Source organism: Labeo rohita, chromosome 18, assembly GCF_022985175.1.
Source record: "Labeo rohita strain BAU-BD-2019 chromosome 18, IGBB_LRoh.1.0, whole genome shotgun sequence".
Classification (NCBI taxonomy): domain Eukaryota; kingdom Metazoa; phylum Chordata; class Actinopteri; order Cypriniformes; family Cyprinidae; genus Labeo; species Labeo rohita.
In genome coordinates, this window is record NC_066886.1 from 30,185,442 (window position 1) to 30,213,234 (window position 27,793).

The following is a 27,793-nucleotide window of genomic DNA, read 5'->3' on the forward strand; positions in this document are numbered from 1 at the left end:
TTATTTTAGATTTAAACATTTTTTTTAAATAAAAGTAAATTACACTTAGGCCATAAAGAGGCTACATTTTATCTGTCTTAAATATTATGGATATTTGACAGCTGTGATTGGCAAATAGTTTCTTGTAGTTTCAGACATAACTGAGATCATACAAGAATAATACAAGAGTGATTCATTTACCATGTTTACTATGGTATTTAACATTCCGTTGTTTTATATTTTATTTTTATATTAATATTCTGCATAATTTGATCATTCATAAGCTTGTTATATTATATTGTTTCTGCGTGCACGTAAGTAGTATGTATAGTATATATGTGCTCTTACATGTATAGCCCTTTTGAAGACGCTAAACAATGTGTTTCATTATCATAATGCCTTTTTAATAGCATTATATATATGCAATGTTTTGTTCTATAGCCTATATATTATTTATTTTGATTTTTTGTGATGTATTTATTTATTTTGCATGTGCAATCATGTACATATGCATGTATGCATGTTATAATGACATCTAAAAATGAGTGTATTTTAAAATAAAAATGTGTGCTAATTAGATGATGGTGTACTGTTATGATCTAATATGAGAGGAGCTCATTGAAACAGCAGGAAACAGTCCTCATATAGCTCTGGGTGAGTGAGCGAGCGAGAGAGCGAGCGTGTCACTCATATGTGTGTACAGTGAGTTGAGTAATGAGCGCAAGAGCGGCTGTCTGTCTGAGCGCCTTCTGCTACCTCTACACTACAGGCTGGAATATGCAGACAGCGTCTCCAACAGCGGAGTCATGATCTGCCGTCTTCCCCGGGACTCGTCTTCCGCTCGGAGCCGAACCGAAACCACATTTTGAGGCATCTGATATTTAACCAGCGGCTTTACTTCGGGCCATCGCATTGGTCGCTTAACACAGCCGGGGAGGATCTTGCGCAGTGGCGGCGGACACTTCGGGTGATGTCGGCTGGCCGTCACTCTTGACATCGGCCTCCGCTCGCAGACACACGGCGGAATGGGGTAGGAAAGCTCCGCGCACACGCACCCACACAAGCTCGGCGTAGAATGCCGTGACAGCGCGTCGCGTACTACACGCAAACGCATCAAACTATCAGATGGCTGCATGTATCGCGGCGCGTCTGTAGTGTAGCGCTCCGGCGCTGAACTCGCAGTCACAGCAGCAGCTGTAGGGGATCCTGGAGTTAGCCTCGCCTGCTAACTGCCTCTCTTCAATGCAATGGATGCTAATGAGCTGACGATAGGCTCGGAGTAACGTCGGGCCCGTCTCCATGTGACCGTAAAAAGACACGAAAAGCCAGGAAGGACTTGTAGCTGCTGCTTAGGAGCGAGTTAGGGCGTTTTGATTGTCGTTTGAAGGTCTGGGTTGAGGAAAACGAGCTAGGCTGTTACAATGTCGCGACTGATTGGCAGAAAGAGGCAGGCACTTGAAGAATGTGACGGTGAATGTGGCCGCTGCTCACCATCACGTTCATGAAGTCAGTGGAAAAAAAGCGCTGGTCTGTAGCGATGCCATCAACACTGAAGATGAGCATTTTACAAAAGTGTGCTGCAAACTGTCAGGCCATGCACGCAGGACATTAGTTTCTTTTTGTGCAAATGAGTGTTGTGCACACATACAGTGGCCCCACTCAAGTCACACTTCAATGTCTGAATGTCCTTGCATCTCAAAAAAATATCCAAGCCAGAGGCATTTACTGTAAACAAAGATAGCACAAGCACAGCTTGTAAGCAGAACATTGCACAAAATATTTTTAAATCATAAAATACATTGAAGAAAGAAGACAAAATGATTTGGTTGACATGTTATGTCATCATTTATTTAACCTCATGTTGTTAGAAACTTGTGTGACTTGGTTTCTTCCGTGAAACGCAGAATGAGAATTTTTGAGGAATGTACTGGTTTCGCCTTTCCATTCAGTAACAGTGACTAAAAAGCCATATAACAGCTTTGCGTGAAGAACAGACAGAAATTTAACTCTAAGGAGCGGTTAACCACTGTGAGTCACTGAGTTTAGAATTAAGAACCATGTTAGTCAGATTACTGAGCAAATCATTCAAACTGGTTTTATGAACTGGATCAACAGTTTCATTGAAAATAGCGTACTTTTTCAGCAAATAATGACTTAAAGTTTGTTCTGCTTGCCACACAAACCTGTTGTATGGTTTCGGAAGGCTTAGAATATAGCACAAAAGTTGTATATGCTACTTTTATACTGCTTTTTTTGCTGTCATTTTTGGCTCTTGACATCTGCAGTCCAAATTTACATTCATTATATAATAAAGAGTGGCTAGTATATGTTTCAAGAAAGAAAGTCAGTCATACAGGTTTCTAAACAGTGTCATAATTGTAATTTTTGGACCATCTTTTGTGATGATCCACACTTGGGCACTTGTATAAACTTGAGGGTGGCTGACTTTACTTTTTCAGTTACAAGTAACTGCAAAATGGTTTAGTTCTTGTTTTAGAGAAAACTAATTGATATGTTTTGTTTCTAATAGTGTGAAAAAGAGGCTGAATGCCTTTTGGCGTCGCTGTAGCATAGTTCGCCTCAGTATATCATCAGATATAAGAAGTCTGACGACCTTCCGAAGATGATGTAGTCATTCGTTCTGACCGCAAGCTGTTTTGATGCTGGCATGATGTGGCATGACAGCTAATGATTTCAAAGGAATAACTGAACCATGGTCGATTTTGGATCACAGTTATTGTGCAGAATTGGAATGGAGCCTGTTAAGCTCCAAATGCTATGAAAGACTTGTGCACTATGTTTCAACTTGGCATAAGTTATGTTTAATAGCGTTTGTGACCCTGGACCACAAAACCAGTTATAGGTAGATTTATACATCATCTGAAAGCTGAATAAATAGACTTTTGATGGATGGTTTGTTAGGATAGAACAATATTTGGTCGAGATACAACTATTTCATTATATGGAATCTGAGGGTGCAAAAAAAAATCACCTTTACTTCTTAAAAATTTATACTGCTAATCAAAAATGAAGTTTTGATATATTTACAGTAGGAGTTTTTACAAAATATCAACATGATCTTTACTAAACTTCCTAATGATTTTTGGCATAAAAGAAAAATCAATAATTTTGACCCATACAATGATTTTTAGGCTATTGCTACAAATACACCCCAGCAACTTAAGACTGGTTTTTATTTACCTCAAAATAAGGCATATATTGGCCCTTATATACTTGCATTGTGTGGAAATGAGTGAGTGGGACCTTCAGTAAAATATCTTGTGTTATAAGGAATTAATATTCCTAAAAATAAAGTTTTTATTTATTTATTTTCTCAGTGATACAATAGAAGAACCATTTTTGGTTCTCCAAAAGAACTTTTCAGTGAGCAGTTCTTAAAAGAACGATTTGTTTCTTAGTGTAAAGATTTTGATCATGAAGAACCTCTTTCCACTATAAAGTGTTTATGGAAAGGTTCCATGGATGTTGAAGGTTGTTTATGGAGCCATACAGCCATTAAAGAACCTCATGCAAGATTGGAACAGCGCATTCATTTTTTTTGGATGAAATAGTCCTTTAAATTCTGAGTAAAATGGGATATTTAATGAGAAAAGTGCACTATGGGTCTTGATTTAATCTACTGTGAATTGATTGGATTGAGAAAGTGGGTGCTTGATGACGTCACACAAAAATGTTAGCTGTTTCAGAAGTAGACCAGACAATTTTAAAACATTTTTATTGTTTATTTGAAATAATGTTTGCCATTCTTTATATTTGAATAAAGATTTGCATCCCATTCAAGCCCCTTACTGAAGGGTGCTACCCAAGTTCCCCTAATTCTCTTTTTCCTGTCAGATCTCCAGGGCCTCAGTGACGCAGGCTGATTAAGTTAGCGGTGTGTGTGATAGAGGGAGAGATAGTGATACTATAAGCTGACCCCAGATCAGACAGAGCTGATAATCTTGCGGTTTCTCCTGATAGTTTTGGCACAGAGGTCTGTTTAAATTAAACACATCTTTTCCCAAATTTTCCTCCATCATATGAACCCGACAGACCGTCAGTAGTAGTCAGCAGTGTGAGTGGAGAGAGAGAGAGAATGTGTGAAGTGTATTCTGGCAGTGTTTGGCTGCTCTTTAGCCCACTGGCCACACAGGCCATTAGCTAGTGCTGCGAGCGTGATATCCTACCACGCTATTTTTAGAAGCTCACAGAGTTTGCAACTTGATCTGAATTGTCTTTGAGGCTCAAGGCTCACAGCGTGCTCTGCCCCACATTGGCTCAACACCTCGTAGACATCAGCGAATGTTTTAGAGCGAACCGCTCAAGGGAACTGGCTTTAAAGTGATCTAGATAATCTACAGTGTTAAAGCTTCAGTTGTGACGTCACAGAGATGAGGGAAATGCGACGTCAGTGTGCTTTACCAGCGAATGGTGAATGTGCTGGTTTTGTTTAGAAAACTCGCCTACCCATGTCTGACCCTTTACCCTGTAGCCTTTGCGTAGTTGCACTGAAGGGACAGTACCGTACAGACATTATAGTGTATTAGGTAGTTACCCGGCAAAATGTTGCTTTGAGACAAGACATCGGTCCTCATTAACAAATAATTGCATAGTTACATGACACCAATTTCTCATTTATTCTGCAAAAATATAGTTCCTCAATTTTAAATTGAGTTGAAATTCATTTCTGATCATTTTTAAGTAAAAAATACCGGTATTGCCTTGTCTTATTATAATATTTATATAAATTATGAAAATATATATAGAGGACCTCTTTTAAGGAGGAGTACATTTCAGCATCTGTCACTTAATTGTAAACTGTCATGTGGTGCAACTTGATAAAACCACAATAATATATCTATGATATTATTTGTTAAACAAATTTGCCTACAAAATATACTTAAATTATATTTACAGACTTGATGATTAAGATGTGCACACTAGGGGTGTAACGGTTCTCCGTTCTCCACCCATGGTTCAGCACGCACTTGCACCACAGCTCAACTTAAATCTGACAAGGCATTATATGGTTTGTTAAAAAATAACAACACATAAAACAGAGTTTGGCTAATGCACAAATATTGAGTTTTATTTCAAGTCTTGTGCTTGAATAGACACATTCATACAAACATGTTGTCAACATGCCCATCTTGGTGAGTATCCTAGCAGACATAGTCAGCTGAACGTACAGTATCAATGTACTGGAGCTGTGCATTGTCTTAAAGTGCCAGCACTTTTTTTTAAAGTTTAAAGAGGTCATAAATGAGGCGATTTCATGTTTTCCTTTGTCTTTGGAGTGTTAGAAGCTGTTCATGCATATATAAGATCTGTTAAGTTGCAAAGATTAAAGTCTCAAACCCAAAGAGATATTCTTTATAAAAGTTAAGACTCAGCCACACCTTCCTAAAATGGCTCATTCAAACACGCCCCCAACATGTCTACGTCATGGTGTGCGAAGATTTACACCACCCAAATGTATACGCAAAGAAAGATGGTGTAACTTTTATTCTCACTGGAGTATTGTTGTAGCCGCTGCCATGTCGTGGAGACGCTGTGTGTTTCATTGCGAAAGTGAAAGTACTTTGTTTGGCCTTCCAAATGAGTACACAACTAGAAATCAGGGGTTAAGTTATATTTACTGTTCCAGAACAGTGTAACACAAATATTCTAGTGTGTGCAGTGCATTTTACGGAGGATTGTTTCCTGAACCTGGGAGAGTAGCCTACAATGCTGGCTGTGCACACTATAAAGTGGGGCAATTCCAACTTTGCAAGGACAGTCTGGGCGTTTCTGACTCACAGCCTGTAAGTACGTTTTCATATGTAAAGAATTTGCTACCTACTATTCAAACGTGGGTATCTTTGCTCTTTTGTATTTATTTGTGTTGTTGGTTGTAGATTACTTGTTCTTATTTTCTTTATTTTTTTTTGACAGTATAGTCCTTTTCCTAAACATAGCACATACCGGACTCTAAAACCACAATACAAACAGAACCGTGAGTAATTTAAACCGTTACACCCCTAGTGCACACCCATGTATTGGTAGTATAAGGACACTGTTATTTACATTTTTTTTTTTAATTTATATATATATATATATATATATATATATTTATTTATTTATTTATTTATTTTTGAAAATGGTAAAAAACAAGCAAACAAACAAAAGTATAGCAATCATATGTGAACGAATGCAAAAGTAAGTTTTAAGAGCTTGGCACATGATTTTTTAAAAAGTTTTTATGTATTGAGGAGATTCTTATACAGTATGTGTGAGCTGCCTTTTGTGTTAGCTGCCATGGTGCTCATGCAAATTTCTTGTGAATTCACAACAAATGTATATGCAAACAAATGTATTCTTGCTTTCATTATAAGCTGTCAAATCGGGATTTTTCCCAAAGGCCAAAGTATACTTTGGTTTTTACCTGTATACGTGGGTCCACACACAGTGCACATTATGCAAATTTTGGCACCAGAATAGTATGAGAGTACACACACCATCCAATTTTTGTAACCACGTGCGCTTTGTACGTGCAGGATGCACCAATTGGTTGTTCCACAAGGTGGCGACACTGGCCCGTGCCGTTGTATCACAGTAGAAAACAAAACTGAAGAGACGTAACAACGAAAAAATAGAGACTGCAAAAACAACATTGACAAGCGCTTGTGTGAGAGGGTTATGAGATAGCGGCAACTTTAGTTTAAAAAAGCACAAGATGTATCAGTCATAACTTCTGGAGAAAAATAGAGCAGACACTGGACAAAGATGAAGCTCTCTAAAGTGTATGTGTCGAGCGCCTGCGTTTGCACATGCTATCAAGTATGCTATTAACTATACTTTAAAAGGCTGTGCATTTGACTGTTCAAACATGCAAGTGTACACGTAAATAACTGAAGTATACTTTGGGCTTAATGAGGGAGTGTGTGTCCACAGTTACTTAATTAGCATAACACACAGCCAAACCATTTCCATATAAGGGCTTTCCGCATGACTTGTCCTGCATAGCCATTCAAAACTCTGCAAACAGGTTTCTGAACACACCCTCTGTCTGTCATTGGTTAAACAAGCAGAGAGTCCACTCAAACCCACACCATTGATGCAGTCAATGTTGCTGTGTCAGGCTAGTTGGGATTCTAACATAAACAAGAGTGATGTTTTTATAGCAGCACAGAGTGCTTATACTTTTTCAAAGAAATTCAACACTTATAATTGTCTCTCAATATTTAACTAGATAAAGATAAATTTTAATATTTAAAAAATAACAACGTATGTAACTCCTGTGTGTACATTTAGAAGCCTTCATGCACTGGTTTGTGTGTTACAGAAAAGCTTTCCTCCTGGACACTTGTGAGTTTGCTGTGTGGTTAGTGTGACCTGAGTTGACCTCAAGTTCAAACCTACAATTCACTTCTGCTTCTGTGGAAACAGTAGAGGATAAACAACTACTTTAAGGAACTAGACTAGACTACATTGTGATATCACATTTTAGCCAGGAGGAACATTTATCTGATAAAGTGACTGAATTCTTGAGATTCTTTCTGTCCTTTTTTTCTATAGAGAGATGAATGGGGAAATGATGGGGGGAAAAAAAGCAGGAAGTGAGATCAGTGAATGACACAAGTTGGATACAAACTGAGCACCACAAGTGCTAGACAGGGGCATAGTAACAACCCGAAAAGTAGGTGGGGAAACGTTATGAATTTGACAAGCTTCTCTTCACAAGTATGACACAGATGTTAATGTCTGGTTGACTTGGAAACTCATATGAGATACTTTTTTATGAAAGGTCAGTCACTCAACGTTTTCTAACTACTGTGTATGACCAAAATCTTATGAGTCATTTTATTTCATATTAACGATATATATATAACAATACAGTTTTTTATGCTTTAAATAAGGTCTTTTTGATATAAAAAGTTTATGTTTTGCCTAAATAAAACATAATATGAAATAAGAAACTAATTACAAGCAATAGGACAAAAAACAAACAAACAAAAAAAACTACAGTCAAACAAATAAGTAATGCTACATACATTGTATAAATTAATCAAATGTATAAAAACACTGCATATTCTTCATTGTGTGAATTAAATATATATTTCTTCTTATTAAAGTTGATTTAAAAACGTGATTTAGTCAAGAGTAGTGAGGTATTTTCTCTCATTGTTTGATTAACATGAATGACAGACAGTATGAATATTAGACTGCTGTCACTTTAAGAGCTGCCTTGATACAATATACTGTTACACACATTTTCCTTCTCAGCTGTTTGCTTTCACCTAAATTAGTTTATGAGGATATATGCAAAGACAGGCATTTTGACACATACAAGTGTGTGTATTTAACTGTTCAAGGCCTATAAAGTGGCAAAAATAACTTGTGTGATGTCACATAATAGAGACGATAGTCGAAAATCTTTAGACAAATTTCTACCGGTTAATCATGTCTACCAGTATATCACCCACCCCTACTATATGTAGACACACAAACATGTACATAAAGTGTAGCCTTTTTTGTATTTCGTCACTTATGTTTAGCATATTTTATGAGCTCTATGGTTGTGCGTTTGATCAGTGTTGAATGAGTAGCCTAGTTTGTATGGATTTCTTCTGCAGTTGGTTTATGAACTTGTGTCAGTTTGGGTTGAATGAACGTTCAGTGGATCGACAGAAACCAGGTTTAATTAAAAATGTCTTCATTTGTGTTTTGAAGAAGAACTTTACTCACCCTCAGCCAGTGCAGATGAGTTTTTTAGCATTCCATCACTTGCTCACCAATAAATCCTCTGCAGTGAATGGGTGCCGTCAGAATGAGAGTCCGAACAGCTGATAAAAACATCACAATAATCCACAAGTGTATCTGACTAATTTGTTTTGACTTGATTTGTGCATATTTCTCACTTGTTTGAGACAAGACGACTTTTCACTGGAGAAATCAACATTACGGACAGATTTGGAAGTAACAATTTGAAGTGTTTGCTTCAAAACACAGCTTTTGCTGGATTACTTGTGTTGCTGGATTACAAATCTGCTCTGATAAAGATACAAACTTTCTTTAAGCATAGCATGTTTCCCTTGATAAATCTTTTTTTTAAAAATGTATAATAATTTTATATATTTTTTAGTATCGCTACAACTGGTTAGCACAAACATATAAATTGAAAAAAATAAATTAGAAGACTAAAAACATGGTCAAGAAGAAAAGAAAATGATTTCAGAAACATGAAGAGGAAAGCATAGTAGCTGGAGTAGCTCTGGGGCACACTGAAAATAGAAACAGGGTGTCAATCTTCGAATGGGTTAAAGTCCAGCTTTATCGATTAAAATGGGGGCGATCAAGTGTTGTGATGTCTGCATGCTTCCGGTTTATTTGCGGTGTAAGGTTGCTGACCTGTGGCCTATTCTAATATCGCTTAATTTCCTCCGCTGCAGAACCAGAAATGACCTCTTCCTGCTGGCCTGTGCAAACTTTTTATAGCCCAACATATGGCCTCTCACCTGAGACGGTGTGATGCCACACTTCAGATCACCTCTGCTAAGGGACAGCGTTAGTCCCTGTGCTACCATCTGCTTTCATGTTGTTTGAAAAGTAGTGCATCCTCTCAGGCACACAGACAGGCGTCCAGGGAAGGCATATTCACATCGGGAATATTAAAAACAAGAACCACCGCAGGTCTGTGTTATATAACCCTGAACGCACCACCACAGTATCACCTCGTCATAAAAACAACAATAGTTATCACTGGTCAGGCGAGAGAAAGGTGAAATGTTTCATTACTTGTAGATCTGTGTTTTGGGTCTGTTAAAGGCCGTTTGTAGTGCGTTGGAAGGACAATGAGATCCAGCGTTCGGAACAAAGTGTTTCTTATCTGGTCAGGTGATCTGAGCTTCCAGATGAGTTACAAGTCGTGGTGCTAAGGTGAGCTATGAAAGAATAATGTGATATCGAGAAGCTTTCAGAGCACTGAAAACAACAGCACCCAGCTGTGAGACTCAGAACACTCCACAGTCAACACAACAAGCCTTTTTTTCTTTAGTACAAACTCTTTGGCTCAATCGAGCTAGAACTTTGCCCTACATTTAAGGTGGAATGGAAATTATTCTGTGTGTGTACAAGATTCCAGTGGAGTTTGTTCCTCCAGCGCTGCAATTGGCTGGATGGCAGAGTGTGTATACACTGGCTTAATTTAAAACTTAAATATTTAGCTTTACGCGCCAGTGATGAAGTAAGATTTCTCTCTTAAGAGAAAATTTACTGTATTCTTTCCCCTGTAATGATGATTGTTGATGCTCATGTTGTTAATTTAGATTTACAAAGACCTGGGATTGTGCAATGACTAAAAGTCTTGGTGTGGACCATAAAAATGGGGTAGTACTATAACAAAAATATGGTAAAACATTTATCTTCAATAGACAAGTCAGTCTTTTCAGTCTTTCCAAATTTGTTATGATAATGTGAAAAAATCTTGCGATACACAAAAATGTAAAAGTGGGTGGAGGAGGTCAGATGGGAAAGATTTGTGACTTTTTCCTTCGGGTCCATTAATTTACTAAAAAAAGCATTCATGAAATTCACTTGAATACACCTCTTTTATGATATTAACTTTACTATGGTATAACTTTAACTTTATTATAAATAAAAAAAAAAAAGAAGCTTCATTTAATACATTTCTTAGAAAAAAATAAGAAAAGCATTTTTGTTAAAATATTTTATATATAATAATAATAATAATAATAATAATAATAATAATAATAATAATAATAATAATAATAATATTATTATTATTATTATTATTATTTTGACAACAGTGCTTTAAATATGTGAAAAACAGTTGTTTTGCCTAATAAAAATGTGGTACAACCAATGTGCTGAAATGATGCCGAAAAAAAACAGGAAACAGTATCATCATCACCTTTTATGTTGTTTACACACACACACACACACACACACACACACACACACACGTTTGTTTTTGTGAATTGTGGGGACTTTCCATAGACTTCTATAGTTTTTATACTGACAAAATGATTTTTTTTCCCCCTAACCCCCCTAAACCTACCCGTCACAGAAAACCTGATTGCATTGTTACATGCAGATAAACATCATTTACTATTTTTAATTACTAACCAGGTTTTACTATCCTTGTGGGAACATAAGGATATTAAAAAAAAAAAAAATGTGTGTGTTTATGTGTATATATATATATATATATATATATATATATATGTGACCCAGGACCACAAAACCAGTCATAAGGGTAAATTTTTCGAAATTGCAATTTATACACTTTTTTTTATACACTTATTTTTTTGCACCTTCAGATTCCATATATTAAAATAGTTGTATCTCTGCCAAATATTGTGCTATCCTAACAAACCATACATCAAAGGTTATTCATTCAGCTTTCAGGCAGTGTATAAATCGCAATTTCCAAAAATGTACCCTTATGATGACTGGTTTTGTGGTCCTGGGTCACACACACATATATATATATATATATATATATATATATATATATGTGTGTGTGTGTGTGTATATGTGTATACATACACATATATATATATATATATATATATATATTAGTGTTTACGGTTACAGATTACTTAAGTCTAAACATTTGTCCAAAAATGTTGTGAATATATTTCAAAACCATAAAAACCAACATTAATTTTTTTTTTTTTCAAATCTTTGCCACTCTTGCTTGTTATTGACCTGAATACCTGTGCAGAATTGCATTTTTTAAAATGAATCAAACTTCGAAAGGCATGTTTAGACACCACAATATCATAGAGAACCGACTGGTTCTTTTGACCCCCTGGAACATCCTGGCATTGTGGCAGCAACCTTTGCACAGGCAAACACCGCTCAAATTTTCTTCAGAAAATGTACAAATCGAGTTTTCACTTGCACATCTTACTTTCCTGCATGTCTCTCTCTCTCTCTTTCTCATGCTGAACAGTAGATCTACAGAACAGAGACCATACCTCCATGTCTTTCTCTCCATCTCACTCTCACCATCTCCTGTCTGTTTGTGCTGCGGCTGCAGTTTGTTCTTTTTTTCTTGCTCTAGTTGGCTGATGGCCCAGAGTGTGTTGGAAAAGATACAACCCTTGACCCCCCGTGCAAAGTGAGCTGAGCTCTTCCCTGTCTTTACAGAGAGAGAATGAAATAGAGAAAGAGACTGCAGAGCTCACTGAGGGACTGCGGCCTCAGTCACTGCACACACTGCTGTTCTGTGGCCATGACAATCTGTTTATGCTGTATATACTGCTGCCCGCCCGCCCTCTCTCTCTCTCTCTCTCTCTCTCTCTCTCTCTCTCTCTCTCTTTCTCTTTCTCGCTCACTCTCACTCTCTGTTTATCAGTTCTCTTGGGGGTCACATGGTATGTGCTCCAAGAAACTCTGTTCCACGATGTGATCGTTCTGTATGCACCCAAACCAGTGCGTACATGTTTACTTCAAACCCTCTGTAGTCATTTTTCCAGATAGATCCTTACCAGGCCAACACAGCAACACTGGCTCGACCAGTGGTGTGAGTTTGGAGCAGGATCTGTTCGTCTGTATAGGAACAGACAGGGAGAGTGTTTGGTACACCTAAAAACATTAAATAGCTGTCTTTAGCAATACGCACAAATATTAAGTTTCAAGTTTCAGATATATACAGTTAACATACAGAGTCACAATACTTGCCTTATGTAATTACATAGTCTTAATGAAACATTAAAATATTTACAATGTTGCTTAATTCTATATTACAGTTGAGGTCAAAAGTTTACATCCCCCTTTCAGACTCGTTAAGAATGTTAACTTTTACCAAAATAAAAGGGATCATACAGAATGCTTGTTATTGTTTAGTACTGACCTGAGTAAGATCTTTCACATAAAAATGTTTACATATAGTCCACAAGAGAAAATAATAGTTGAATTTATAAAAATGAACCGGTTCAAAAGTTTACATCCCTTGATTCTTAATACAGTGTTGTTACCTGAATGATCCACAGCTGTTTAGTGATAGTTGTTCATGAGTCCCTTGTTTGTCTTGAACAGTTAAACTGCTCGCTGTTCTTCAGAAAAATCCTTTAGGACCCACAAATTCTTTGGCTTTTCAGCATATTTGTGTATTTTAATCTTTTCAAACAATGAATGTATGATTTTGACATCCATCTTTTCACACTGAGGACAACTGAGGGACTCATATGCAACTATTACAGAAGGTTCAAAGACTCACTAATGCTCCAGAAGGAAAAACCATACATTAAGAGCTGGTGGGTGAAAACTTTTGAACAGAATGAAGATGTGTACATTTTTCTTATTTTGCCTAGTAGGGACTCACGAACAGCTATCACAACTATCAAAATTAAGTGTATGTAAACTTTTGATCAGTGTCATTTTTATAAATTCAACTATTATTTTCTCTTGTGGACTATATGTAAACGTTTATGTGAAAGATCTTATTCAGGTCAGTAGTAAATAAACAATAACATGCATTTGTATGATCCCTTTTATTTTGGTAAAATAATTAACATTTTTAATTACTCTTAAATGGAGATGTAAATTTTTTACTTTAGCTGTATAAGCAAAATCATTGTGAATATTGTGAATATTTTACTCATCCTGTTTGGAGACTGTCATGTCTAATTACATGGTAAACACAAACCTGTTTGCTGACTTAATGCACGCATAAATATAGAAAAGGACACGGTTTCCACAATCATAGAAAATCTGGAAATATCATGGAGTTTTAAAGTGGTGTTTTGGAGGAATGGAAAAGTCATAGAAAGTAATAAACTTAAAAGCAATGGAACTTTCTATAATGAACATACAGTACATTTCTAAAAAAAATTTGGTTAAATATTGATAAAATGTGTGTGCTAAAATTATTTGCAGGTCATAGGGATGTCAGATTTGTGAGTGAGTTCTATCAGTTATTTTTTTAATGAGTTAGTCAAAAGTGGTTTACAAATTACTTTTTTTTTTTTTTTTTTTTTAAATCTTCATGCAGCTCTTTAATACAAAACATAGTTCATAGTAACCACAACTGTACATTAGAACTCTATACTGTACACAATAAAAGAGGTGCATATGCATATGAAATCAAATCTGGTATGTTTAGATGTGTTATGCCAGCTTGTAGATCAATCATGTTTGGTCATAAGGCATGCAACAAACAGTGACTTAAAAAAATTGTCGCTTAAAAGACGATCCCTTTATATTCCATAAGAAAACAAACAAACAAAAATACAGCTTTGGCATGACATGAGGGTGGGACAGAATTTTCATTTTGGAGTAAACTATTCGTTTTCAGTTTCTTAGGCTGAATCTGTGAGGGTGTTTATATTGGCTCCTTTGTCTTTGATTGCTCCACTCCTCCTTCCTTGTTTCCCTCATTCAGAGCGCTGCAGCCTGTCCTCCCTTTCTCTTAAATAAACAGTATTCTTTCATTTTGTTGTGGCACTGTTTCTTGGCGCAGGGGCACGGGCAGTGTTTTCAAACAAGCCCGGCTGCGAGATAATTTCCCCCTGACTGCGTCCGTTCTCAGTCTCTCTGTTTGTTGTAGTGTCATCATCATCCAGCCCGCTTTAGGCCTCGCGTTCTTCGCTCTTCTCTCATGCTGCTTTCATTTGCCAAGACCCATGTCATGCATAGTTGCCACAGCAACCTGCCTAAACCCCCAACAGGCTGATTTTTTGGCTTTCACCTGTGCAAAGTCCCACAATGCACTGCACATAGAACAAGTTGTCTACAAGAAGACACTTAAGTTATACGAATTAGTCTCTAAAGTGTCTTTTAGATCTCCTTTCTGTTTTGTTTTTTCTTGTAAGTGCCAATCATGTTTATTACAACATGATTATGATTAGTTTGCATTTGCAAATATCTTGGCATGAGGCGCACGTATCCAACTGATTCTCAGAAACTGGAAGAGGAGCTTTCGGTAATTATAGATAATTACCAAATTGGCTTTTGAGAAAAGTAATCACCTGACACTGAAAAAGAACTTGGAGAGTGATTATAATTTGTCGTGAGTTGTCGTTGATTATGTTATTTATCAAAGTTGTTCAGCGGGGTGTCTCGGATGTATTATCTCCTGAGTGTATACAGAACGAGTCTCCTCAAATGCCAGAAACATGCTCTAGACAAACAGGCAAATACAGATGCAACTGTTTAGTCAATGCATTGCAAGTACCATTTTCTGAAGTAGTTTTATATCATCTATCTCACTTCCTCCCTATTGCTTTAAAGGAATAGTTCACCTAAAACTGAAAATTAAGCTATTTCTTCATGGGAACAGATTTGGAAAAATTTGAGGTTTACAGTTTAGGTCAAAAGTTCGTACCCCCCTTTCAGAATCACTAAAAATGTTAATTATTTTACCGAAATAAGAGGGATCATACAAAATGCATGTTTTTGTTTATTTAATACTGACCTGAATAAGATATTTCACATAAAAGATGTTTACATTATAGTGCACAAGAGAAAGCAATAGCTGAATTTATAAAAATGACCCTGTTCAAAAGTTTACATACACTTGATTCTTAATTCTTTGCTGATGCCTGAATGAGCCACAGCTGTGCTTTTTGTTTTTGTGATAGTTGTTGAGTCCCTTGTTTGTCCTGAACAGTTAAACTGCCTGCTGTTCTTCAGAAAAAATCTTCAGGTCCCACAAATTCTTTGGTTTTCCAGCATTTTTGTGTATTTGACCCCTTTCCAACAATGACTGTATGATTTTGAGATCCATCTTTTCACACTGAGGACATCTGAGGGACTCATGTGCAACTATTACAGAAGGTTCAAACACTCACTGATGCTCCAGAAGGAAATGCAATGCATTAAGAGCCGGGGGGTGAAAACTTTTTAAATTTGAAGATCAGGGTAAATTTAACTTATTTTGTCTTCTGGGAAACATGTAAGTATTTTCTGTAGCCTCTGAAGGACATTACTAAATGAAAATATATGATATTTAGGCAAAATAAGAAAAAATGTAAACATCTCCATTCTGTTGAGAAGTTTTCACCCCCGGCTCTTAATGGATTGTATTTCCTTGTGGAGCATCAGTGAGTGTTTGAACCTTCTGTAATAGTTGCATATGAGTCCCTCAGTTGTCCTCAGTGTGAAAAGATGGATGTCAAAATCATACAGCCATTGTTGGAAAGGGTTCAAATGCTGGAACACCAAAGAATTTGTGGGACCTGAAGGATTTTTCTGAAGAACAGCGGGCAGTTTAACTGTTCAGGACAAACAAGGAACTTCCTCATTCAGGTAAGAACACAGTATTAAGTATCAAGGGGATGTAAACTTTTGAACCTGGTCATTTTTATAAATTCAACTATTATTTTCTCTTGTGGACTATATGTAAACATCTTTTATGTGAAATATCTTATTCAGGTCAGTATTAAATCTAAAACAATCACATGCATTTTGTATGATCCCTCTTAATTTGGTAAAATAATTAACATTTTTAATGATTCTGAAAAGGGATGACCTTTTGACCTCAACTGTACTTAACTTTTTTGTACGAATGGATCCTCTTCAGTGGCTGGGTGCCGTCAGAATGAGAGTCCAAACTGTTGATAAAAACATCACAATAATCCACACCACTCCAGTTCATCAATTAACATCTTGCAAAGCAAAAGGCTGCATGATTGTAATTAAAAAATAAGAAATTTCATCATCAAACTTTTCCTCAGTCCATAATATTGTTTTCTCCAGTGAAAAAGGCCTCTCATCTGAATCAGGGGAGAAATATGCAGTCACAGTTCAATCACAATCACATATGTGGGTGGATTTTGATTTGAGAAGACAAAAGTTTGTGGATTTTTATTTTTTTTTTCCACTGGAGGAAGTGTTATTATGGATTATGGATTGTACTTGACCAGAAGGAACAGTTTGATAATAAAATTTCTTATTGGTGGATTTGTTTATTACAAACACACAGCTTTTCTCTTCATGTGATGTTAATTGATGGACTGAAGTCGTGTGGATTACTCATTGTGATGTTTTTATCAGCTGTTTGGACTCTTATTCTGACGGCACCCATCCATTGTGTGCAAGTGATGCAATCTGTTCTGATAAAGAAACAAACCTATCTATATCTTGGATGACCTCAGGGTGTGTAAATTTTCAGCAAATTTGAACTTTTGCGTAAACTATTCCTTTAAAGTCATGTTGCTGAAAAGTAAAAGTTGTCTTCCCATGATTGCTCTGGATTTGTGCTATTCTGTTCTTCTAGTGTGCAATCATGGACCCGCTTGACTTTAAAATGTCATAAACTGTTGTGCGTTCAAGAGTGATTCCCAAAAACTCTGGAGCATGTGTGGCGTTGTCGAGCTGGTCTACTGACACGTCCGTTAAATAAATAAGTCACAAGAATTCACTGGTCAAAAAAAACATCTGTATCATCAAAACCATTTCACTGAAAATCATGCAGATTAGATTTTTCGTTGGCTTTCTGTGACGCATCAGCGAGGCTTTGGACAGTGAAATATTTAGAAGAAAATTAGATCAGTGTGAGTGAGCGAGTTCTTGACGCATGCAGCCTGCAGTTGGCGTCCTAAAGTCTCTCAAACTGCAAGCAGCTACGCCTGGAGGATGGGAGAAGAGGGTCAGGTCCAGCTCATTTCTGATTTCTGATAAAGTCACACACGCTCTCACCTGCAGTCTTGCCGTGTCCCTGTAGCTGCCGTCTTGCACATATGATAGTTGCACTCTCGTAACCTTTTGTTCTACTCAAGACTGCACTGCACTCACTCCCACGACAACAGGCGACTGAAAAACAAACGGCCTGTTGCAGCGGAAGAACAATGGACTGACTGAAGAGGGAAGGCACACAGCTGGACAGAGAGAAACTGAGAGAGAAAATTACTATATAGACACTCTGACAGTGGGAAGTTTCTAGGTGAACCCTCTATTGCGATGAAAACTGGATTTTACAATCTAACCTTTTTTTTTTTTTTTTTAAATGCCAGACTGGGAGTGTTCAGCTCCATTATTTTCCATATTTACTCATCTGCTAGTTATGCAACATTAATTTTTAAGGCCTGTGTGCACAAAAGCATTTAATAGATCTGTTATGTTCAAACATGATTCAGCAAGAAAGAGATTTGTGTGACCTACTGACCTCTAACACCTCTTTACCTAAGCAGCCAGATTTCCCGTCACCACTTGCAAAAGGTGCTACAATGAAGCTTTGTGATTCTAAATCGAAAATGGTTTATGTACAAACATCGTCATTAATTCAAACAAAATAACCTAAGAGTATGTTAAGCTAATGGCTTAAGTATTAAGTATTATATTTTCTGTGTCAGCATGGCATAACACATTCTACCTGCAGATGACGATAGATTGTTTAATCCAGTGATTTTGTTAAAAATGCACTCAATCCAGTAAGCTGACCCTGTTTTGTGACTGACAGGCTCCAAACTGCCTTCAAATCGCACAGCCAAGCAGTATAACCTCCAATAATAGTCTTTCTAGAATCTTTCTAGAATGGGCGAATGGTGTCATGCAAAATTCAGCCCCCCCCCCTGTAAAATCACAAAAATATGTCAGATCTTATCCCCACTGGGTTTTTTTGGGAAACAGGATTTTACATGATAGTGAATGGCAACAGAGTGGATTTAAAACTTCCTCTGCCATGTTTTGCTGATCCCAAATACAAATATCTTTTTTTTTTTTTTTTTTTTTTTTTTTTAGTTAAATCTATGCGTTCTCTTGATTCTTTCTCATATTTTTTTAGCATAATTACAAAAACTGGTCACAATGGTCATATAGTCAACTGTGTCTAACCACCCACTATTCAGTTAGTAAGGTCGACTATATTAGCTGTTTGCACAGAAATAATTTAACTGATTGATTGATTGACTGATATTGATTGATTGATTGATTGATTCAATTTAAATGAAATTAGAGGTAGTGTTTTTGTATATCCCTACTGAACACTAAAAACAATACTGAGTGTCTTGTAGAGTTATAGAGTTAAATGTAAATTAAAATAGTGAGTAGATAATTTACTCTAACTCAGCTTGTCCACGAAATAAACACTAATCCCTAACTAACATTCCATTGTTGAATATAACTGAAACTAAACTGACGTAACAGTAAATTTGCTATTAAAATACAAAACAAATTTGAAACGGCAAAATTAACCTTAGACCCTGCCTCAAGTCTCTATGGTATTGTGGTTTCTGGATATGTAACCCCAAGTTCTCTCACTCTTTTCAACAGCCTATACGATTACGTGGCTTAATATGTGGAGTTCAGCATTTGATGAACCCCAAATCCTAAATATGAGCAAAAGCAATTGTAATGCGCTCCACAGCAAGCCCCACCAACAAGTCCTTTGTGTATCATTCATAGAGCTGTCAAACATAATTGATGCTCAGTCAAATGTCAAATGCGATCCTAGAGGCAGCATGAATAATGGGTTTGAACATGGTTTAAAACGTGTTTAATGGCTCCCTCTTCACACACTTCATTAGGGAATGAGCGGAACACATACCGAGACAGAAATAGAGAGCCGTGGGGAGGGGGGAAGTGTTCAGACGGTGTGAAGTAGTCCCCGCTGCAGCGGAAGGGAAGAAATTAAGGAAAGCGAGAAAGTGTGTTAGTCACCGTTTGTGTGAGAGAGAGTGGCCGCTTCAGTCAGACGCGGAATGAAAGCATGTTTGACTCAGGTGGTTTTAGCTGACGTGTGGGAAATTGGGTTTCGGCTCGGCAAGTTACATGTTCAAACAAGACAAGATCCCGACTTCTAACAATCATGCCTCTCTGTCTTTCTCTCGCTCTGATGAGTAGCTGTACAGTCGAACGCTGACTCATCAGTTGTAATCTGGGTGTGGGGCGATATTTTATACGTTAGTGCCATTAGCATGCTCAATCCTGAGTGATTCGTAAGGTTCTGGTGAAAGTTTTTTTTTTTTTTTTTCCTCCCCTCAAGAAATTAAAATGAAGGTCATCATTTACTCACACATTTTTTTCATTTAAACCATGTCCAATTGTTTCTATTGATTTCTTCTGTAGAATATAAAAGGAGAAATTTTATAAAATGTGCTGGTTGCTTTTTTCAATTTAAAGGAGAAGTTAACTCATCCAAGATTATATGCTTTTCTTTCTGCAGATGTAAAGAAATTATGTTTTTTGAGGAAAACATTTCAGGAATTATCTCATATAGTGGACGTCAATTGTGACTATGAGTTTGAATGTCCACAGTGCGGTTTAAATGCAGCTTCAAAGGGCTCTAAACGATCTCAGCTGAGGAAGAAGGGTCTTATCCAGTGAAACGACCGGTTATTTTCTAAAAAAGATTAAAATTTATATACTTTTTAACCTCAAATGCTTGTCTTATCTAGCTGTGTGATGTGCATGTGAACTCTGTGTAATCTGGGTCAATACAGTATGTCGAAAAACTCCCATCTCATTTTCTCCTCCAACTTTAAAATCATCCTGAATTGCTGTAATGCCCTTTTCCTGTAAAGGGCATTTGACCTTCTTTGCATGTTCACTTTGTATATATTGCATGCCTCTCTTATTTAACCTGATTCAGATAACCAACTAGTTCAAAGAGAGCTCCATGACTGAACTGTGTTCCGATTAACATGCTCCCCACTCCCAGAGCAGTGGAAATCAGTTTAAGTTTACTTGGGAATATTCATTCATGGATTTGTGCTACACCACCGCCGGCATTGTCTTCACATACAGACGAAACTTAGTAGAGAAGTGTGACATAATATACCTCTGGAAATAAATGCAATTTAAATTCATATCTTGCACATTTTAATGGTTGTTGACTGGAACGCATACGTTGTCTTCGAACTGTAATCAGGGCGGAATATTTCAAGTTCGCAGGGCACTTTCTTTTGAATAGAACAGACATCTGAGATACACACAAAATGTGCAGAGCGGTGGTTCACTTACAAGATCAACTGGCTGAGATCAAGCTGTAGTGTTTATTTTATCTGGCAGATATATCGGTGCCACCTAGTTATTAAAAACTGCAAAAGAGAAATTAATTTGGTCCTGTGTGTGGTACAATAGAAGGCGGCCGTATGATTTCTGAGTATGTATGTGTCGTGTTCTGGCCACACGACTGAGCGCTCGAATGAATGCAATGGATTCAAATATTAGTACATTTATTCTAAGCAAGTGCAAGCAGCTCTTAAAAATATTAACGCAAATACAGTCATTTTTTCCTCTTGTGATTAGCGTGTCCTAAAACATGGCAGCGACTACCCAAAATGCAATGAATTTCTATACCTCAGTACGTGTGTTGACCTGACCATCATTACTTTTTTTGTGTGACATCACTCTTATCTACTAAATATAGACAATTGAATTATAAAGAAAAATAACAAACAAAAATATTTAATCATAATCTATGTATTGCACTGTAATAAAGCAGGTAACATATGATTGATAAGATGAACAAGAAAGGCTATTAATAGTCTTTCATTGCACAAAAGTATTATGATACGAAAGGCTCCAAATACGAAAGGCTGGAGCGGCGTCGGAACACTTGAAATATAGTGTATGAAAACTTTATTGAGCTTTATAATGTTTTTTTTTAACTTTCTTGGTGCTTAACAATAACACAGAATAGTATACACAGAGTAGTATACTCGGGCCGACAGAAAATGCCAGTATCAGAGCGATACCGATACTATATATCGGATTGGTGCACTGCTAATTTTGGCTTTGTTTTGCAATTGATTAGAGGGGAAAAAACACAGGGACAACATATGAATGTGTCCATTAAAAGTTAAATAATCTCAAGTTTAACATTACTGTTCTCAAGGTCAACCAGCTGACTCAGTGATTAACAAGTAAACAACAGCATTTGTTTTGGTGATTTAATGGATTTAATGAAGTCATACAGATTAGTCATACACATTTTTGGGTGCCTTAACCAATTTTCCCACCCAAATTCTTTACTGAAAATCATGGGCTGAAATAATTTGATGTGACCTTTGTATAAAACAGGTCAGCTTTATTAATAATAATCCAGTTTGTGTTTCCAGTTAAATAGCAGATCGCCATTTCTGGGCTTGGCCGAGTGTACAGTAGTGGAAAGACCTGATTGGTGGCAGTGAACGCTCACTTGTGACCTGGATGCACTGATGGGCTTTTAAAAGCCGGTAGCAGGTGAATGATTAGAGCTTTCAGCATGGCTGTCGGCTTAAGTGTGTTTAACTTTCCTTTATAGCGCTCGGTGGCGTGAGCAAAGGTCTTGCCGTCAGGTGATTGAGTGGGATTACAAGTACAGTGCCGCTTACCCTTTGAACTCCATGCCAAGTAGGAGACAGTTGACAATGTATGTGTACATAAACTTTTGTCACAGTGATTAGCCTTTGTCTGTGATTTGCATTGATTATATGAAGTGTGTGAGTAACAGCTCTGGCGAAATCTGTTTATTTGCGCAAAACTTGCAGTTTATTTGTGGGAAGCAAAACAGTTTATCGTAAATAGTTGCCAGAGGTTTGTCATTGACATTTACCGGAAAATCATTGTTTTGTTTGTTTTTCAGCAGACTGGTTAATGGCTGAAAACATTTTATGTTTTCATCTGAATTTATTGCAGTGACTTTTAGTTTTTTATTTAATTGTAGTAATTTTGTGTGCATCTCATTTTCCCTCATTCACGTCAAGATGAAATCAAATTTGACCATCGCTTTAAGAACTTTATTAAAGTTATAAATAGTTCAAAGATTGTTGGAATATATTTTATAAGAAAATACGGTTTCATTCTTGCTTCTTTCTTTGTGATTAGTTTTTAATTTTTTTTAGCAAATTTTGGGTGAAACTTTTTTCTGCACAAAGATGTTTTTCAGTGTATGTACATAATACACACAACCTGGTCTTATTGTACACCATTTATTGGCATATTATGGCCAAAAAAAAAGTTTAGGTTACACTTTATATTAGGTGGACATAACTATGATGTACTTGCATTTAAATTAATAATTTGATACAATGCACTTATTGTGTACATATATGTTTTTACACTGTAATTATATATTTTTATCTGCAATTAAGTTCTGTAATTACATTTATAGTTACACTGTTGACCCATTTCTTACACTTTAACCCACCCTTAAACATACCCATACCACCAAACCTATCCCTACAACCCTCTACGAACACCTTGGCAATAGAATCGCCATTGGCTAGTACATTTTTTTTTTTTTGTTCAGTCGCCAGACTGATATACTATACATATATGATGTATCTGAAAGTACACTTTTAACTAGGGATGCACGATATTATCGGACTGATATCGGAATCGGCCGATAATGACTTTAAATGTAAATATCGGCATCGGCCCGATATGAAAAATTATGCCGATATGTCTTGCCGATAAGATGAATATGTTAACTCGCATGTGCTGATGGTGTGCTAGGGATTAGATCATGTCAGCAGTGTGGCTCATTCTTGAAGCAAAGTTTTGGCTGAATGAGGAGTATATTCACTGTTTTGGATCACTGCATTTAAACTGAGAATGCACATACAGAATGATGTGTAGCAATAGCACGTGCAGTGGCAGCAGAGAAAAGCGCGCCGTTGTTCCGTTTGGGATCATTTACTGTTGCCTGTTTCATATCCAGTCACTAGATCGCCAAATGCACATTAAATGGTTTTATGGTGCTCTTTGTTGTATTTTGAAACACAATGGCTATGTTTGCACATGACATGATCTGCATTTAAAATAAAATAATCCCAAAAGTAATTACGGCGCGCAGTCAGTGAATTCTCTTTCTCCGGCGGCGCAATGGCAAAACACACTGTTGCTCATATGAAACATTTTTACATGAATATTATGACACAAGTGAGGTAGAAAGCATTCTTTATAAGACAAATAATTTGTTAGCAGGCAAATGTTAGTAGCGACCATGCTTTTGGATTCATGCCGTTCGAGCCCATACATTTAAGCCATAAGCGGCTATGTGTCCTGTTTTCCCGGTTGGTCACGAATTGCCACAAACGTAATAATATTTATAATTTCTTTTCACAAATCATCACCGTCTCACCCTTTAATTTCGCAGGTTTATTTTCTTGTCATTTACTTTTAATACATGTTGTCGTATCTTTAATGGTGGTAAACTGCGGGTGGGAAATAAAATATTTTGTGGCAATAAATTAAGAATTCGTTAATACGACTTTTTAATTCGTTCCCTCATTTTACAAATTAATAAATTAATAAATCGTAGGAACGAATTAACAAGTTGTAGGAAAGAATTATGTCCTGTTCGTTTCCCGCAGCCCTGTCAAAGGGCAGTGCACAGTATAAAATAATTAGAAATTATAATTAAACATGACTTAGTGACTACATTTCTATTACTTTCCATGATGAATGCCTTTGTATTGCAGGGCTCTAGACTGATCAAAACTGTCACATTTTAGATAATTTTATTTATATATATATATATTATGATAATGTGCAAGTTAAAATTTGACGTGGTGGCATTTGTGCGAGTGCATGATCTGCAGTGCTGAAGCGTCTGCTCCATACAGCGGGAGTTACAGAGTTACAAAGCCGTGGCATATTCAGGATTTCACTGATCACGCGAAGAGTAGTTTTCGTTGCGAGCGCTTCGGGTGTAGAGCCTGCTTTGTATTTGTAGTGTCAGCAGGAGCCAGGTGGTGACGGCAAAAATGACGCAACTATTCTGGAAACGATGGCGGACGGAGGATTTGGTAGGGTAAAAGACCGCTTGTTAAACCAGAGAAGGTAAACATGTTGGTATTCTTGGTGCAAAAAAAAAGAAAAAAAAAGTGTACTGTTTTGCCAGTTGGTCACGAATATAACTTATAATAATTAATTAATACTTTACTTTTCCCAAATCATCACCGTCTCACCCTTTAATTTCGCAGGTTTATTTTCTTGTCATTCACTATTAATCCATGTTTTCGTATCTTACTGTGATAAATTGTGGGTGGGGGAAATAAAATATTTCGTGGGAATAAATTAATAATTTGTTAATACTACATATTAATTCCTTCCCTCGTTTTAGAAATTAATAAATTAATAAATCGTAGGAACGAATTAAGAAGTTGTAGCAATGAATTATGTCCTGTTCATGTCCCGCAAAGCACCCTCACAGTCACCCAGTTTAGTTCTACTTTTCTTTTTGTTTTCGTTTTGAAATGTTGTTTTCAGATTGCGAATTTGAAAGTTAAAGCATCGGAAGTGAGAGAAAGAAGGGATTGAATGTAAACCACTCATAACTATTTATTTAATCCTAGCAAATCAGTTATTGTTAAAAACTAATTTTCCAAACAAAAGGATATATATCGGTATCGGTATCGGCCAAAATGAGATGAAAAAATATCGGCATATCGGATATCGGCAAAAATCCAATATCGTGCATCTCTACTTTTAACATCAGTCAGTCAAGCATTATGATATTATGATAATCAAGTAATTTTATTATTTAGTGATAGAACTTTAGTAATTAGAATTAAAACTTGGTAACCATGTATGAAGGCATGTTAACTGTGTTTTTAACCAAACTAACAATTAAACTGATAAGATAATAATAAAAATAATGGGAATTCTACTACTAAGAATAATATAAAACGTATTAGGGATTAATGAGCTGCTTGATTCATGAATATTAATCAGGTTGTGTGCGTTCGCTCAAACTGATTTGCTGAAATCAAAACAGGGACGAAAATAACTGAGCGCCAGCCAGCCAATGAGATATATATATATATATCTATGCTAAACTCATGTTACTTAGCTTCCAACTCACATACTGGCAAGTAAAATCTCAAAATGTATTAGACATCATTTAGTCGCCCAGAGTGAAGACTTGGTCACATATGCGAGTGATTTACTCGCAATGTAGAGGGTTGCCCTAACCTTACCCTTATCCCACCTCAATAGCAGCAATATAATATGAATACAATAAGTACATTGTACTTATTTTTGATGTAAGTACATGGCAGTTAAAGCCACCTAATATAAAGTAGAACCGAAGTTTTTCGGAAGCTTTTAGTTTGCCTCAAAAACGTCTTCAGTGCCTGATTAGAAATCCTACAAAATTGCTTATGACGCATGTTAATACTGAATCCTTATCACGACCATTAATGTAATATCTTTAATTTTGCAAGTTAACTGCTCAGCATACTAGTTTAGCACACCACTAGGCGATTAGTCTGCTGTCTTAGCCAACTGTATCTTATTTAAATGTTTAGTTATATGTTTTCATACATACTACATGTTTTAAAGTGATCAGAAATGACAAACAATGACTCTACGTGACATGATTCAGTGAACAGACCGTATGGTTCATAAAACTGGTTTGCTGCAAATGACTGCAAACTATCATAACTTTTTCATGATTAAATTAATTCCTAATAGTTAAAATCAAGACCCAGCCTGCGTTTGTTGTTAAACATTCAGTTTCACTTGTAAATGTGTCATAATGTGGAAGTAAGATTTCAGGTTAACATAAAAATTTGTAATATTATGTATGGATGTGCTCTCTAGATTAGTATTAGCTAATACACATATCAGTTCACAATATGCTGGATCATTATAGGCCCCAATCAGTGTAAGCTTGTCATCCGACTGGAGAACAACTCTCATCTCGCACCGTTTTTTTCAACCGAATTAAATCCGGCAGCAACGTTGACGAGGTTAAGCAGCAAAAGTCAAAGAGCTCGTTGTTTTGGAAACAAACAATTTGGTCTGCCAGAGAGACCGAGTCTAAGTGGACAGCCTGGGACAGAGACGGCCGTCAGACCATTTCATTCTTCATCTCTCTCCTCTCTCTCTTCTTTCCCCCCTCCCCACATTTCCACTGGCGCCGTGCTCAAATGTAGTTTGTTAAGCCGGGGCCAATGTCATAAAGCCTTCACTGTGTGTGTGTCTGTGTGTGTGTTGTTAACGTTTAACTCCTCTGTCACACACTTTGGTCACAGTATTGACCCTGTATTGCCTACAGTACAGCTCTGTGTGCATATGTGTGAGAGATTTATGTGTTTACGCAAGTATAAGAGGGCGAGAGGTGTGTGTGTCTTAGGAGAGGGCCTAGAATTTTCCTATTACTTTTCTCCTGCTCTCCTTTGGGTATTTGAAGCTATAAATATACCTCAGCATGCTAAAAATGTGCAACAGTGTAAGTTGTGTGTGTGCGCGCTTGTGTGTTGGAGATTTGATTCTAGATCTCAAAACTACATTAGGGTGCGTGTCAGCATTAGGGGTGTATTCAGTATCGAATGGGTCTGTTTGTGTTAAACTGTCTGTGTGACTTTTTCTGTGTTTAAGTGCTATAATTGAGTCCCCGGTGCATCTACCAACCCAGAAAACGTGAAAAAGGACAACCCAGTAACTTTGTTTTGGTAAGCCTTTCTCTGCAAGCATGCGAAAAAAAACAGCCGCTCAGATTTCACTCCCTTAGTGACGTAGGAAGCGGATCTTATAATAATATTACCACCCCTTCATCTCCACCCACCCGGGATTTAAAGGAGAACTCCACTTCCGGAACAGCAATTCACAAATAATTTACTCACCCCCTTGTCATCCAAGATGTTCATGTCTTCCTTTCTTCAGTCGTGAAGAAATTATTTTTTTTGAGGAAAACATTTCAGGATTTTTCTCCATATAATGGACTTCATTGGTGCCCCGATTTTGAACTTCCAAAATGTAGTTTAAATGCGGCTTCAAAGGGCTCTAAACAGTCCCAGCCGAGGAAGAAGAGTCTTATCTAGCAAAATGATCTGTCATTTTTTTCGGAAAATAAAAATTTGTATACTTCTTAAGCACAAAAGCTTGTGTAACACAGGCTCTGGGATGTGCGTCCACGTACTATTGAATCACG

The 27,793-nt window shown here is 36.8% G+C and overlaps 1 protein-coding gene across 5 annotated transcripts in view; it reads left to right on the forward strand.

The window, feature by feature from the left end:
* The first annotated feature begins 547 nt into the window (after positions 1-547).
* The window catches only part of bcl9l (bcl9 like), a 59,365-nt gene continuing 32,119 nt past the window's right edge, over positions 548-27,793 (forward strand). For 2 of the 5 annotated variants that reach the window (XM_051135262.1, XM_051135261.1), the window contains exon 1: positions 609-1,009. The gene's annotated coding sequence lies outside the window, so the exon portion shown is untranslated. Of the gene's footprint in view, positions 1,010-27,793 lie in introns of all 5 variants that reach the window. The other 3 variants (XM_051135266.1, XM_051135263.1, XM_051135265.1) reach the window with 3 other exon arrangements.